At 36.7% G+C, this 14,900-nt stretch overlaps 1 long non-coding RNA gene across 2 annotated transcripts in view; it reads left to right on the forward strand.

The window, feature by feature from the left end:
- LOC146513629 (uncharacterized) overlaps positions 1 to 14,900 on the forward strand; it is a 101,816-nt gene that overhangs the window by 39,645 nt on the left and 47,271 nt on the right. The window contains exon 2 of one of the 2 annotated variants that reach the window (XR_014874981.1): positions 11,334 to 13,351. This is a non-coding gene — a long non-coding RNA (uncharacterized LOC146513629). Of the gene's footprint in view, positions 1 to 4,616; positions 13,352 to 14,900 lie in introns of those variants that run through there. The other variant, XR_014874980.1, reaches the window with a different exon arrangement.

Genomic DNA, 14,900 nt, shown 5'->3' on the forward strand with positions numbered 1-14,900 from the left:
GTACTGAACAGAAGACATAACATTGTAACACTGAAGGGGGCGGATAGAGAAATGTTCTTAGGGTGGCACGGAAATCAAATGGGGTGGAGAAATTACACATATTCAGGTGTTACATTCCATAATACGCATTATATATCGTTAAAATACATCAAATGCAGTGAGTGTACACATGTTTCATATAAATATACTTTGTAACTTTCTTATTTTCTTTAATCTACATGATTAAACATTTCAGTTACATAAAACATGCAATTTTTTCATTTTATGTACTGTAGCCTATATAATAAATACGTATGTATCCAGTAAGTATAAAATCCACAAAGCTACACAACATGGGGTGGTTCATTTCCAAACACAAGTCTAACGTCAGTTTCACACTTTTTTATTATTAGAAATAATTGAATTGTTACATGTTTAATTTACACAAAATACCAGAAATCTGCACTGTCATGAACACTTTTTTCACCAACATCTAAAAAACTATTAAAGATAAAAGGTGAGTGGATGGAATGACCACGATATTAAACAGTTTAAATATAACGTTTGAAAAGCACATGTCAACTGAAAGTGTAATGAAAGAAACAAAACCTTAAATGCATTCTTGGTGGATTTTAATTCACCTAATACGAGCAATCATCGCCAGTACGATTATTTGTGTTATTATGTACTCTGTGTGTTAATGTGTTGTATCATCTTTTTTAGGTTTCCTATATTAAACACAAAATATAAAAAGTTTAAATCGGCCCTCATCTTCCAAGGTGGAGTGGCACCGTTCCCTCTATGGCTGGTTAAACTCTTAAAATTGTGCATTCATATCAGTGTAGACATGTGAAGAAAATACAGGCAGAACTAAGTAGATCCAGTTTTCATTCAAAAACATTGGTCCTCATTCAGTATGTGTATGGAAACATCGTTATCCTGTGCAAACAAAAAACACGTGCACACACAAAATTACAGAAAACCTGTGCAAACTTTGTTCTTACCACTGTGTGTTTGTTAATGACTCTGGATCATCCACATACTGTCATGCTTCTACTTCTCTTTGCAAATAAGCAAGTTTACCTCAAGGTGAAGTGGAGAAAGTGATGATGGTGTAAGAGAGACGCCAGCATCACTAAAGCAGGTAAACAGGAGGAGATATGACTAAAGAAACAGAAACAATAGTGTCACAAGTCAGTGAGTCATCTGTATTTCATTACATGAATATGTTTGTGTTCTACACACAGATTCAGAACAAAGGATGAAGGTCTGGTTGTTTTAAAAACTCTTAGTAACATTATTATTATTATCATTATTGCTGTTGTAGTTATCATTTGATCATTAATTACATTTCCAAAACACCATGTAATAAAATGATTGATTGATTGATTACAATTAACTTAAAAGAAAAGTTCTGGAAATGGCTTTAAGGCTCCTGTGCATTCCTGGCTGGCACATCTCTGCAACATTGTGTGCAAGTCTGGCGGTGGAACACGGCACCAGCACTTTATCTTCTGAAGAACCCCGCATGTCTTGGGGTTGTTTTGTAGCATGTCTGTTCTTACAAACTGAGCATTAGTACAGATGCAGTGACAGCTTGGTTCACATTGTTAGAATGATTCTGTTCATAGAGTTTGAACAGAACTTCTACGTACGTACAGTGCTGTGAAAAACTGGTTCAGATCATTAAACAAATTTAAATATAAGACAATGATAACACAAGTGAACACAAAATGCAGTTTCTAAATCAAAGTGTTTATTATTTATGTCAAGATGCGTGGCAAGAACCGGGACCAAATGCAGGAGTTTCCCATCAGAGTCAGTGTGTTTATTTACAGTGAGAAATGTGAACAATCGTGAAACAGAAGGAAAGAAGTGGTTTTGGTGAACGTGCTCCTGACTCCCGCTCCATGCTCATGGTCCGTGGTTTGACAGGCAAACAGCTCCAACACTCGAAATTTACAATTTAAGTTCCTAACAAGACAAGATCTTCTTCTTCTATAGACATGTTCCCTGTTTAATGGTGCGTTTGGCACCAAACTCAGTATTTAGATCCAGCCGTCAGTAAAAGTGTTTTCACTCACTCCCAGCAGAGGGCATGCAGACATTTCACCTCTCATCTTCATCTTCAGTTCTAAAACAAGCTGAATAAGAAGATGATGAACTGTCCTCCTGAGGTCTTGGCCTTCTCTCTGTCAGTCAGATTAATTGTGTCTATTGACAGTGATCAAATCCAGCACACCTCAGAGCTTCATTAGAGCATACAAAGACTCAATATATTTTATAGAGTCATTCAATTGTTGATCTGTCCTGTGTGAAAGCCCCTAAATCTGTAACATTATGGATTAACCAATCCCTCTCTCTTTCATCCTTTAATTACATTAAATGAGGGCGCTGTACATATTTTTAAACTACTCTACAAATAATAAATGTCTTTGTTGCCTCTCAGTCTAAGTTTTATGATGATTTCAGGTGATTAAGTTCAGCGTTTACCCTTAATTATGTGTGACTGTCATCACATGCATCATCCACCATTCATGTCACACCCCTGGCTGAAGGGGAAAGACAGAAATGGACACCTCACTGAAAAAATGAATGTATTTAAAAAACAAAGTCAATGTCTGTAATATGTGAAGTGTGTGGATGGGTGTGTAAGGCAAATAAAATTCAAATAATCCCAAATGACCTGGAAGAATGAGCGATAGAAACTGAGGTTGCAGACGTCCATATATAGTCTCAGTTGAGTAACTAAGCATGGTGACAAATATAAACAAGCCACTCCCTAGTACAAGTAGCCACCAAACCCTGGAAGTGGATATAGATGTCTAAGAGCCATCACACATGTTGTCACACACACACATGTTGTTCTGGGTGATGTCAACATGAAATGTACAGTAAAAATTAGCACAGACAGGTGTTCATCAGAAATCAAAGAAAACATTGCAGATTTGATTGACCTGACAACATTTTTGATTTGTGCATGTAAAGAAAGTCAATTAAAATGAACAAGAAAAAAAGAAGAAAATGCCCGTGTTATGTAAGCTTTGGATGAGATGGAGATAATAGCTAACACATTAATGAGCCCACTCCTGCAGCCTGATAAGTATGAAGGCTTCATTTGTTACCCAGATGATTTCAATGAGGAAAAATACATCTCAGGACAGGACACATGAAGGTGCAGCATGAGGAGAAATACAACAGGAGAAAGATGGTGCAGAGATAATCGTGGACCAAGTAGAAGAAGCAGACAGCAAACTGTGAGCAGACAAAACAAACTAAGAGCTCAAAATTGTTGCGCTGATTGAAGAAAAGTTACATTTGGTTAGTTTGGGCTCTGAAGCTCCGGCTGTGTGGGTTCAGTTATTTTCAAAATGAAGATGAAATTATTTCCAAAAAGAATTGGAGAAATATTATGTGTGAAAGTGCAGAAGGCTTTAAAGATCTGGGTGGTTTATTCACAGCAGAAAAAGAAAATAGGATGATCGTGACATTAATGTGGCAAAAAATGTCTTGTTTCCTTAATCAGCACAACAGTTTAGGTCTCAACTAAAAAAACTTGGAAATGGGTTGCCTTATGCTCAGTGTGTTAAATGTTTGGTCAGTTCTCGGCAGTCTTCCATTGCAGCGGTCCCCAACCCCCGGGCCTCGGACCGGTACTGGTCCGTGAGTCGTTTGGTACCAGGCCGCGAGAGTTGAGGCTCAGGTGTGAAATATATCGTTTTCAGGGTTTTTATCGGTTTTCAGCATTATTTTGTTATCGTTTTTATCGTTTACTCGGTTTTCCTGGGTCTTTTCACGTGTGTTATGAATAAATTTTATTTTTTTCAGTACCGGAACTAGTTTTATTTTGTTGTATTTATCCGCGACACCTTAAAGGCCGGTCCGTGGCGCAAAAAAGGTTGGGGACCGCTGTTCCATGGTAATGGTACATTTAATTAATGTAGTTTATTTGAAGAATTGTAGGCCTTAGTGAAATGGAGACACAGCTCCTAAACTCTGAAGACAAACACAAAAAAAAGACAGCTTCTGAAGTCATTCAATGTTGCTTAGCCCTTTGAACGACAAGAAATACAATAACAAAAGTAAAAGAAATTGTAATTAAAAAAATAATAATTTCATTTGGCATCTGTTGAATTTGTTGTCACATCGTCTTAAAATGGGTGGAAGTAAAGGATTTTTAAAATTTTATATCAGAAAAAAAATGATGTTTAGACATGAAAATTCTTTCATAAATGAAGCTGATAAAAAGTTGAAGGCAGTGGCACACCCAAATGTTCACATTGTTTATGGAAAAGTGCCAACTTGGTTTAATCAGTGTGAAAAGAGAAAATGGGATGATCCACACAGTCACGAGTCCAAATGTATTATTTTCTTAATCAGCAAAGTAGTTTTGGTCTGTGCTGATATCTTCGGAAAAAACTTTTCTTGACTGATAAGTTGGGATTTAACACGATAAACTTACAGTAGATAACAAAATGTACCACTGGAAGACAGGAGACATTGTTGCTGTAAATGGGCTTTTGTACATCCGTGTTAATATTCCATTAAACCTCATTCATGATTTATGGTCAGTGTTACTATTAAGTGTTCATATTGCTTTAATTCTCTGATTAATTTTGTGTTCCTTAACATTAAACTAAAAATAATTGTAGTCATAGAACAAGACGTTTTTAATTGTATTTAAACTTTTGAGCTGTAGCGTACATTGCAGTGAGAGTCCATGGTTTTTGATTATAGCAGATGATGTAGGAGTATCAGGACAGGGACAGACTGTTAAAAAGTTATGAGCTGTCCTGATGCAGAGAAAGTGGAGTCTGTCATCCTTGAAAAGCAGAGCAGAATGAATGATACTGATGGGAACTATGAGGGTTTGTAGTTAAATTCCTGCTCTTACAGGATAAGTGAGTGTCTGTTTAAAGATTATTAACATACTTTTACATCATTATGGAACACCAGCAGAGGACAGAACCACCTGCTTTTGTGTTGTCATGGCAATATGAAGTCAAATAAATACAAATGTAGAAAAATGCACATTTGAAGGAGGACAAGAAGACAGGCAACTGGAAGAGCTTTTGAAGCAGGAAATCTTTTCTGGATTTCTCTTAATTTAACTGGAAATTTTGCGAATACAAGTCAAGGAGGAAACAAGGAGGCTGGTTGGATTATATCTGAGGACAGGACGCATGAAGGAGAAGCATGAGGAGAGAGGAAACAGCAGAGCGATGGTGCAGAGCTAATCGTGGATCAAGTCGAAGAAGCAAGCATCAAAACTGTGAGTAAACATAACACATAAAGACTTAAAAATGACTGTGCTGATTAAGGAAACATTACATTTGGTTAGTTTGGGGTCTGCAGCTTCAGGTTTGTGGGTTCAGTTGGTCTCAAAATTGAGGAAAGACAAAAAATGTTTCTTTTGAAAGGTTGTTGGAGGATTCTTACTGTAAGAAATATCTGGGTGTGCAACTGCTTTTATTTAAAAAAAAAAGTTGAATTTTATTTAGTCACATTGGAAAGGGAAAATTGGAGGATCAGGACAATAATGCGGCCAGATTTACTGTTTCCTTAATCAGAACAATAATTTTGATCTGAACTAGAAATGTTGAAATGGGTTATTTTCTTTCCTCTCTACTGATCACTGTGTTAAAGGTTGAGTTACTTGTCAGTCTACATTTATGTTAATGGTACTTTTAAAAAATGCAGTTTATTCGTAATTTTGTAGAAAAAGGCTCTGCACCTGTGAAAAAAAAAGGTATCCACACCCCCAAAATCACTGTAGATCAGAGTAGCTAAGCTCTGGTTAACTGCAATTATATAACAGGAGATGAAAAATATTGGAATGATTGAAAGAAACAAAGATTGCTTTAGGGTTTGAAGATTTGACTTTCTTATTGAAAGAGATGAAAACTAATCCATGTGTGACACTGAGAAAAAAACTGAAAGCTTGAAAGATCTGGAGGTCCAACTGTTGTTATACAAATGTGCAAACTTGTTTTAATGACATTAGAAAGAAAAATGGGATGTTTAAAAAGGTAATATATAAAATTGATTTTTATATTACTTGAAAAAATATGTTGATTAGCGCTTCTGTACTTGGAAAACTGCTGGGTCACTAGTAAGCTGAGATTTAATGTGATAAACTGAGGAAAGGTAATATAATCTACACACTCGCTATTATTGTTGTAATCCATACACCAGTTAATATTTAATCAATCATCATTCATAATTGGTGATCTATGCAAGTTTTAAGGAATAATATTTATTTGCATTCACAATTAATTTACAAAATCTAAAAGCAAATCTTGGTTTTTAAGAAAAAAAGACGTTTCTAACTGACTTCAAACTTTTTTGAGCTGTAGAGTAGATTGATGAGCACGCAATAAACTGAACATGTTAGGGAAAGTTTGCCATAAACTCAGTTTTAGTAATGTTTTCACAGATGTGTGTTTAATGAATCATTTATGTTAAATTACCCATGATGCATTAGGAAATGTCTACACACTAATACATGGGCCCATTTTTAGTAACAATCGCTCTTGTGTGGACCGATCACATGGTTATAAACCAGGTGAAAATTGACTTCCAACTTTTGAGCTGTAGTGTAGATTGATTGCAATGATAGTGTATAGTTATCTATTACAGAAGAATATATAGAAGTATGAGGACAGGGAGACACTGTAAAAAAGTTATGAGCTGTCTTGCTGCAGAGAAAGTGGAGTCTGTCATCCTTGAAAAGCTCCCAAGATAGGCAGCTGGCAGGTTGAATGATGCTCTGCCTCTGTGGTCAAGTACAGACATAGGCCTTAAGTAACCATGAGCCACTGATAAGCGTGACAGATTAGGAAACATGCATACAGTTCATTAGTTAGACTCCTATGAGCCACTAATAGGAGAAAATGAGCACGCAATAAAGTGGACTTGTTAGGGAGAGATTGCCATCAGAGTTAAAACACTCCAACTCAATTTTGATGATGGACACAGGTAAAAAAAAATGATCGTTTTGTTGACACTGATGACAAAATCCTGATCAGACACAGACAGACACATGCATACAACACACACTACTGCTCAAAAGTTTGTGGTCAGATTGAAACAGTCGTCTTTTAATTAATAACTTACATTTACTTAGAGCAGATGATATGAGACTATCAGGAGAGACTGTTAAAAAGTTATGAGCTGTCTTGATGCAGAGAAAGTGGAGTTTGTCATCCTGGAGCTGCTGCCAAGATTGAATGATGCTCTGCCTCTGTGCTCAAGTTCAGACATAGGCTTTAAGCAACCATGAGCCACTGATAAGCGTGACAGATTAGGAAACATGCATACAGTTCATTAGTTAGACTCCTATGAGCCACTAATAGGAGAAAATGAGCACGCAATAAAGTGGACTTGTTAGGGAGAGATTGCCATCAGAGTTAAAACACTCCAACTCAATTTTGATGATGGACACAGCTAAAAAAAATGAGCGTTTTGTTGACACTGATGACAAAATCCTGATCAGATACAGACAGACACATGCATACAACACACACTACTGCTCAAAGGTTTGTGGTCAGATTCAAATATCCTTGTCTTAATTGTAAAATTATATTTGCTTTAACATAACATTACGCAAAGTTTACCAGTAATGTTTTGACAGATGTGTGTTTAATGAATCATTTAAGTTAAATCACCCATGATGCATTAGGAAATGTCTACACACTTATACATGGGCCCATTTTTAGAAGCAATCACTGCTGTATGGACCGATCACATGGTTATAAACCAGGTGAAAATTGACTTCAAACTTTTGAGCTGTAGTGTAGATTGATTGCAATGATAGTGTATAGTTATCTATTACAGAAGAATATATAGAAGTATGAGGACAGGGAGACACTGTAAAAAAGTTATGAGCTGTCTTGCTGCAGAGAAAGTGGAGTCTGTCATCCTTGAAAAGCTCTCAAGATAGGCAGCTGGCAGGTTGAATGATGCTCTGCCTCTGTGGTCAAGTACAGACATAGGCCTTAAGCAACCATGAGCCACTGATAAGCGTGACAGATTAGGAAACATGCATACAGTTCATTAGTTAGACTCCTATGAGCCACTAATAGGAGAAAATGAGCACGCAATAAAGTGGACTTGTTAGGGAGAGATTGCCATCAGAGTTAAAACACTCCAACTCAATTTTGATGATGGACACAGCTAAAAAAAAATGTGCGTTTTGTTGACACTGATGACAAAATCCTGATCAGACACAGACAGACACATGCATACAACACACACTGCTGCTCAAAAGTTTGTGGTCAGATTGAAACAGTCGTCTTTTAATTAATAACTTACATTTACTTAGAGCAGATGATATGAGACTATCAGGAGAGACTGTTAAAAAGTTATGAGCTGTCTTGATGCAGAGAAAGTGGAGTTTGTCATCCTGGAGCTGCTGCCAAGATTGAACGATGCTCTGCCTCTGTGCTCAAGTTCAGACATAGGCTTTAAGCAACCATGAGCCACTGATAAGCGTGACAGATTAATAAGCATGTATAAAGTGGACTTGTTAAACAGCTCTGATAGGAGAAAGTCAATGAGCACGCAATAAAGTGGACTTGTTAGGGCCAGTTTACCATCAGCCTTGATAAAGTTTAACTTCATTTGTATTGAAAGACAGACTTTAAAGAAGATTCTTATTTGAAACTGGTGATAAAATCCAGGTCAGATACAGTTACATACAAGCATACAGTACACACTACTGCTCAAAGGTCAGAGGTCAGTTAGAAAAGTCCCTGATTTTAATAGAAAATTGGCTTTAATGTAACATCACATGAAGTTTATCAGTAATGTTTCACAGCTTTAATCAAATCCTTCATCATCCATAAGTTGTGATGGAAAAATGTCTGCAAGCGTGCAGGAGCCCATTTTTAGAGACAATCACTCCTGTGTTATAATGTTCATTGAAGTTTATCAGGTCAGACGACCAACAGATGATAAGAAATATAATCTTACTAATTATTAGAGTTGAAAAGTACTTTGCTAAGCAAAATTCAATGAGGTTAGGCTGGAGATTGAGACGTTAACATAAAAGGTTCAGTTGGTGATGCATGAAAGAAAATAACTTTCTTCTACAAATCTATTGGAGAATTCTGATTGTAAGAAATGAAAAATTGCAGTTAGAAGCAGCCCTGATATTGTAGGTATAGCCTGTGGTCCTGTCAAATCCACTATAACTTTATATGCAGATGATGTGGCTCTAACACTGTCTGATGCCAGGCTCTCTTTGCCTCCCCTGCTTCATCTCATTAACAAATTTGGACAACTCTCTGGTTTCACAATTAATTGGGACAAGTCCATTTTTATGCCATTGGCAGATGGGCTCGACTCTAGCTTCATCGCTAGCTTACCTTTTAAAACCACCAGCAGTCACTTTAAATACCTAGGTATTAACATTCCCAGAAACCGTAAGCTACTATTTAAATTGAACTTTCAGGTACTTATTGATAGTATTAAAGCTAAGATAGATAAATGGACTCTTCTCCCACTTTCTTTAATTGCACGTGTCAATATTATTAAAATGGTAGTACTTCCTAAATTTATTCATCTTTTCAAAACATACCCATTTTTCTCACCTCATCTTTTTTTTAAACTATCGACTCTATCATTTTGTCTTTCATCTGGGCAAATAAACCCCATAGAATTTCAAAGGCACACTTGCAGAAACCCTCCTCTGAGGGCGGATTAGGCCTCCCAGTTTTCAGGCACTACTATTGGGCTTGCAATGGCAGAACGTGGGTTTTCTGGAACAGTGTTTCAGCTGTTCCTGCTGTTCAGAAGGGAGGCGGTCCTTCTTGGCCTTTGATAGAGGCACACAATGCTAAATCAATTTTTGGTACATCACTTAATGATATTCTGTTTTCTAAGCCCAACATTCATACCAAACTTTTAAGTAATGATCTTGTCCTAGGTCATTCTCTTAGGATCTTAAAGCAAGTTAGGGGTGCTTTGTGCCTTCCAGACCTACCCATTTTTGCTCCCATAACTGAAAACCTTTCTTTTTCACCTGGCTTGATGGACCCTGTGTTTAAGCATTGGTCAGCATTAGGTCTTCACACTATTAAGGATCTCTACATCGACAATTGCTTTGCTTCATTTGCTCAGCTGCAATCAAAATGTATGCTCCCCTCTGCTCATTTATTTAGATACTTACAAATTAGGAATTTTGTTAAACACTCTTTTACCCATCTGGATAAGCCCCCTGTTCAGAGTGACTTTTATGATTATTTGATTAAAAATCCCACTTCCAAACACCTAACCAGCCAATTTACTACACTTTTTACACTTATACCACCTACTAACCACATCAAGGATGCTTGGGTTAAGGACTTGGAAGTAGACATATTGGATGCTTTGTGGGCCAATGGGTTGAAGAAGATTAAAGAATGCTCTGTTAATGCCAGACTACAACTTATACAGTTCAAGGTCCTCCATCGTTTGCATTTTTCTAAAACAAAGCTATGCAGCATTTTTCCGTCTATTTCGTCTTTGTGTGACAGATGCAAAGCAATGGATGGAACCCTTGGTCACCTTTTCTGGTCTTGCCCCACACTCAGGAGTTTCTGGGCAGAGATATTTAATATATATAACCGGATTTATGACTTAAAATTAGAGCCGGATGGTGTACTTGCAGTGCTAGGCTGCTCCCTAACCTCATTGGCACTCAGACGTCCTCTTCAGGAAGCCTTAATGTTTGGCATGATTGAAGCTAAAAGACTTATTCTTAGAGCCTGGAAATCACCATCTCCTCCATTGTTCAGGGTTTGGCTACGTGAGATGATTGCTTGTTTGTATATTGAAGAGGTCCGTTATCGTTTGGCTGACACCCATTTTAGGTTTTTCAAAATCTGGGGCCCTTTTCTCAATCATATTAATGGGAATTTAACATAAACTTTAACCCATTTGACTGCACTTTGTGTTTGTGTGAAACTGCTCTTGTGCCGGACCCTGATTCCTTCCTGGACATGTTTCCCACGTCTTCTGGTCTTGGTGAACTCTCTGTTGCCCTGTCTAAACTCACACAGAAGATCATCTTCTTTGGACAATGGTGTTTCTTTTGAACTTTTCATTTGTACTGGCTAACTGGTGTATTTTTATTTATTTATGTTTTTAGTTTTTCTTTTTTTCCTTTTCTTTCCTGTTTTCCTGTTTGTTTGTTTTTTTTGTTGTGTTTGGTTTCTGTTTTTTCTTTTTTTTCTGTGCTTAAATGTTATTGTTTTTGAATCTTATGTCCTTTGACTGGTGTGACGTTATGTAACGTTGAACTTAAAATCTTATAAATAAACATTTTTTTAAAAAAAGAAATAAAAAATATTCAAAGAGTGAAACTGTTAAAGAAAGTGAAGGTTTTGTGCAGCTGGGTGTTGCAGCCCCTTTAGAGGAAAATGGAAACTTGGTTTCATGAGGTTAAAAACAAACACTGGGATGATCCAGACACATTTATTGTTTTTTTAATAACCACAATAGTTTCAGTTTGCGCAAAAATCTTTAAAAAGCAGTTTTGAGTGATAAGTTAGGCTTTAATGTGTTAAGCTTGCATTAGATAAGACAATGTACCACTGAACAGGAGGGATTATTGCTGAAAATGGGTCTCTGAACACCTCGGTAGATATTCTATTAAAATCATTCATGATTTGTGATCAGTGTTAATATTAAGCATTTATATGATTATTTTGATAAATTGCTGTGATTCAATCTGAAACCAAATTTGAGTCTATTCTGAAAACAAGGCATTTCTAATTCACCTCAGACTTTTGAGCTGTAGTCTGCATTGTAATGATAGTGTATGGTTATTGATTAGAGCAGATGATATGAGACTATCAGGAGAGACTGTTAAAAAGTTATGAGCTGTCTTGATGCAGAGAAAGTGGAGTTTGTCATCCTGGAGCTGCTGCCAAGATTGAATGATGCTCTGCCTCTGTGCTCAAGTTCAGACATAGGCTTTAAGCAACCATGAGCCACTGATAAGCGTGACAGATTAGAAAACATGTATACAGTTCATTAGTTAGACTCCTATGAGCCACTAATAGGAGAAAATGAGCACGCAATAAAGTGGACTTGTTAGGGAGAGATTGCCATCAGAGTTAAAACACTCCAACTCAATTTTGATGATGGACACAGCTAAAAAAATTGAGCGTTTTGTTGACACTGATGACAAAATCCTGATCAGATACAGACAGACACATGCATACAACACACACTACTGCTCAAAGGTTTGTGGTCAGATTCAAATATTCTTGTCTTAATTGTAAAATTATATTTGCTTTAACATAAAATTACGCAAAGTTTACCAGTAATTTTTTGACAGTTGTGTGTTTAATGAACCATTTAAGTTAAATCACCCATGATGCATTAGGAAATGTCTACACACTTATACGTGCGCCATATTTTAGTAACAATCGCTCCTGTGTGGACCGATCACATGGTTATAAACCAGGTGAAAATTGACTTCAAACTTTTGAGCTGTAGTATAGCTTGATTGCAGTGATAGTGTATAGTTATCTATTACAGAAGAATATATAGAAGTATGAGGACAGGGAGACACTGTAAAAAAGTTATGAGCTGTCTTGATGCAGAGAAAGTGGAGTTTGTCATCCTGGAGCTGCTGCCAAGATTGAATGATGCTCTGCCTCTGTGCTCAAGTTCAGACATAGGCTTTAAGCAACCATGAGCCACTGATAAGCGTGATAGATTAATAAGCATGTATAAAGTGGACTTGTTAAACAGCTCTGATAGGAGAAAGTCAATGAGCACGCAATAAAGTGGACTTGTTAGGGACAGTTTACCATCAGCCTTGATGAAGTTTAACTTCATTTGTATTGAAAGACAGACTTTAAAGAAGATTCTTATTTGAAACTGGTGATAAAATCCAGGTCAGATACAGTTACATACAAGCATACAGTACACACTACTGCTCAAAGGTCAGAGGTCAGTTAGAAAAGTCCCTGATTTTAATAGAAAATTGGCTTTAATGTAACATCACATGAAGTTTATCAGTAATGTTTCACAGCTTTAATCAAATCCTTCATCATCCATAAGTTGTGATGGAAAAATGTCTGCAAGCATGCAGGAGCCCATTTTTAGAGACAATCACTCCTGTGTTATAATGTTCATTGAAGTTTATCAGGTCAGACGACCAACAGATGATAAGAAATATAATCTTACTAATTATCAGAGTTGAAAAGTACTTTGCTAAGCAAAATTCAACGAGGTTAGGCTGGAGATTGAGACGTTAACATAAAAGGTTCAGTTGGTGATGCATGAAAGAAAATAATTTTCTTCTACAAATCTATTGGAGAATTCTGATTGTAAGAAATGAAAAATATTCAAAGAGTAAAACTGTTAAAAAAAAAAAGTGAAGGTTTTGTGCAGCTGGGTGTTGCAGCCCCATTAATTAATTTGTACTTTAACTAATTACAGACTAATATCTAATCTATCTGTGCTGGCCAAAGTTCTTGAAGCTCTTGTGTGTGAGCAGTTAAAGGAGTTTTTACACACCAATGCCATTTTATCTGAATATCAATCAGGCTTTAGGAAGAATCACAGTACTATCACAGCTGCAATTAGAGTGGTAACTATTGCACTTGATAAAAAACAACACTGTGCATCCCTTTTGATTGATTTGTCAAAAGCATTTGACACTGTTGATCATTGTATTTTAAAACTTAGACTCTTCCAGTCAGGACTCTCTGAGAGAGCAGTGGCATGGTTCTCAAACTACCTCAGTAACAGGACTCAGTGCATTAAATCTAACGGTCTATGTTCTGACTTTGTTACAGTGCACAACGGAGTGCCACAGGGTTCTGTATTAGGTCCCCTTCTATTTATCATTTATGTAAACAATCTTAGTCTACATGTGGTAGATGCAAACTTGCACTTCTATGCTGATGATGCAGTTATTTACAGCTGTGGTTCAACTCTTGTCCAAGCCATTGACTCCTTGCAGAAAGCCTTTTTTGCTGTCCAGCACTCATTACTTCAGCTTAAACTTGTTCTCAACGCAGACAAAACAAAGCTCATGTTGTTTTCCAAATCAAGGAGAGGAGCCCAAACAATCCCATCAGTAACCACTCTTGAAGGTAATAAAATAGAGTTGGTTCACACCTATAAATATCTGGGAATCTTAATTGATGACTTGCTTACCTTCAAACCACATGTAGAGAATCCTGTGAAAAACCTGAAGTTAAAACTGAGATTTTATTTTCAAAATAAGTTGTGTTTCTCTTTTAATACAAAGAAGCGGCTTGTTGCTGCAACATTCTTGCCTGTGCTGGATTATGGTGAAATTCTATATATGAATGCTTCTGCTCAATGTCTTCGAATGGTTGATTCTGTGTATCATGCTTCTCTGAGGTTCATCACTAACTGTAAATTTCAGACTCACCACTGTGAGTTATACTCTCAGGTAGGATGGCCTGCTTTGGTAAGTCGGAGGAACTCTCATTTATACAGTTTTATATTTAAGGCGATACTTGGGTTGCTGCCTTCTTATCTATGTTCCCTGCTTGTAATGAAACATGCTGGTCCGTATTCTCTTTGTCCGCATGGTTTCTTGTTGCTTTCTGTTCTATTTGCCCGAACTGAACTTGGTAAAAGAGCTTTTGTCCATTTAGCACCCTCGGCTTGGAACAAACTGCAGAAGGAATGGAAAATGACTGAATTTATTTCATTAAGTGCTTTTAAATCTAAACTATGAATCCTTGAGGCCGAGTCCATAACATGCTACTGTTTCAATTAGATTGATTGTCATTTTAACTGATTTTTTTTTTTTTAATATATTTTTATTTGAAATTTATTGAATTTTATTTTATTTTATTTGTATTCTTTCACTTAGGTTGCATGTGTGTTGTTGCTGCCTGTGTTTGAGTAATTTCTGTAACTGTGAGACACCTGCTGCTGCCTAT

Source organism: Neolamprologus multifasciatus, chromosome 7 (genome assembly GCF_963576455.1).
Source record: "Neolamprologus multifasciatus chromosome 7, fNeoMul1.2, whole genome shotgun sequence".
NCBI lineage: Eukaryota > Metazoa > Chordata > Actinopteri > Cichliformes > Cichlidae > Neolamprologus > Neolamprologus multifasciatus.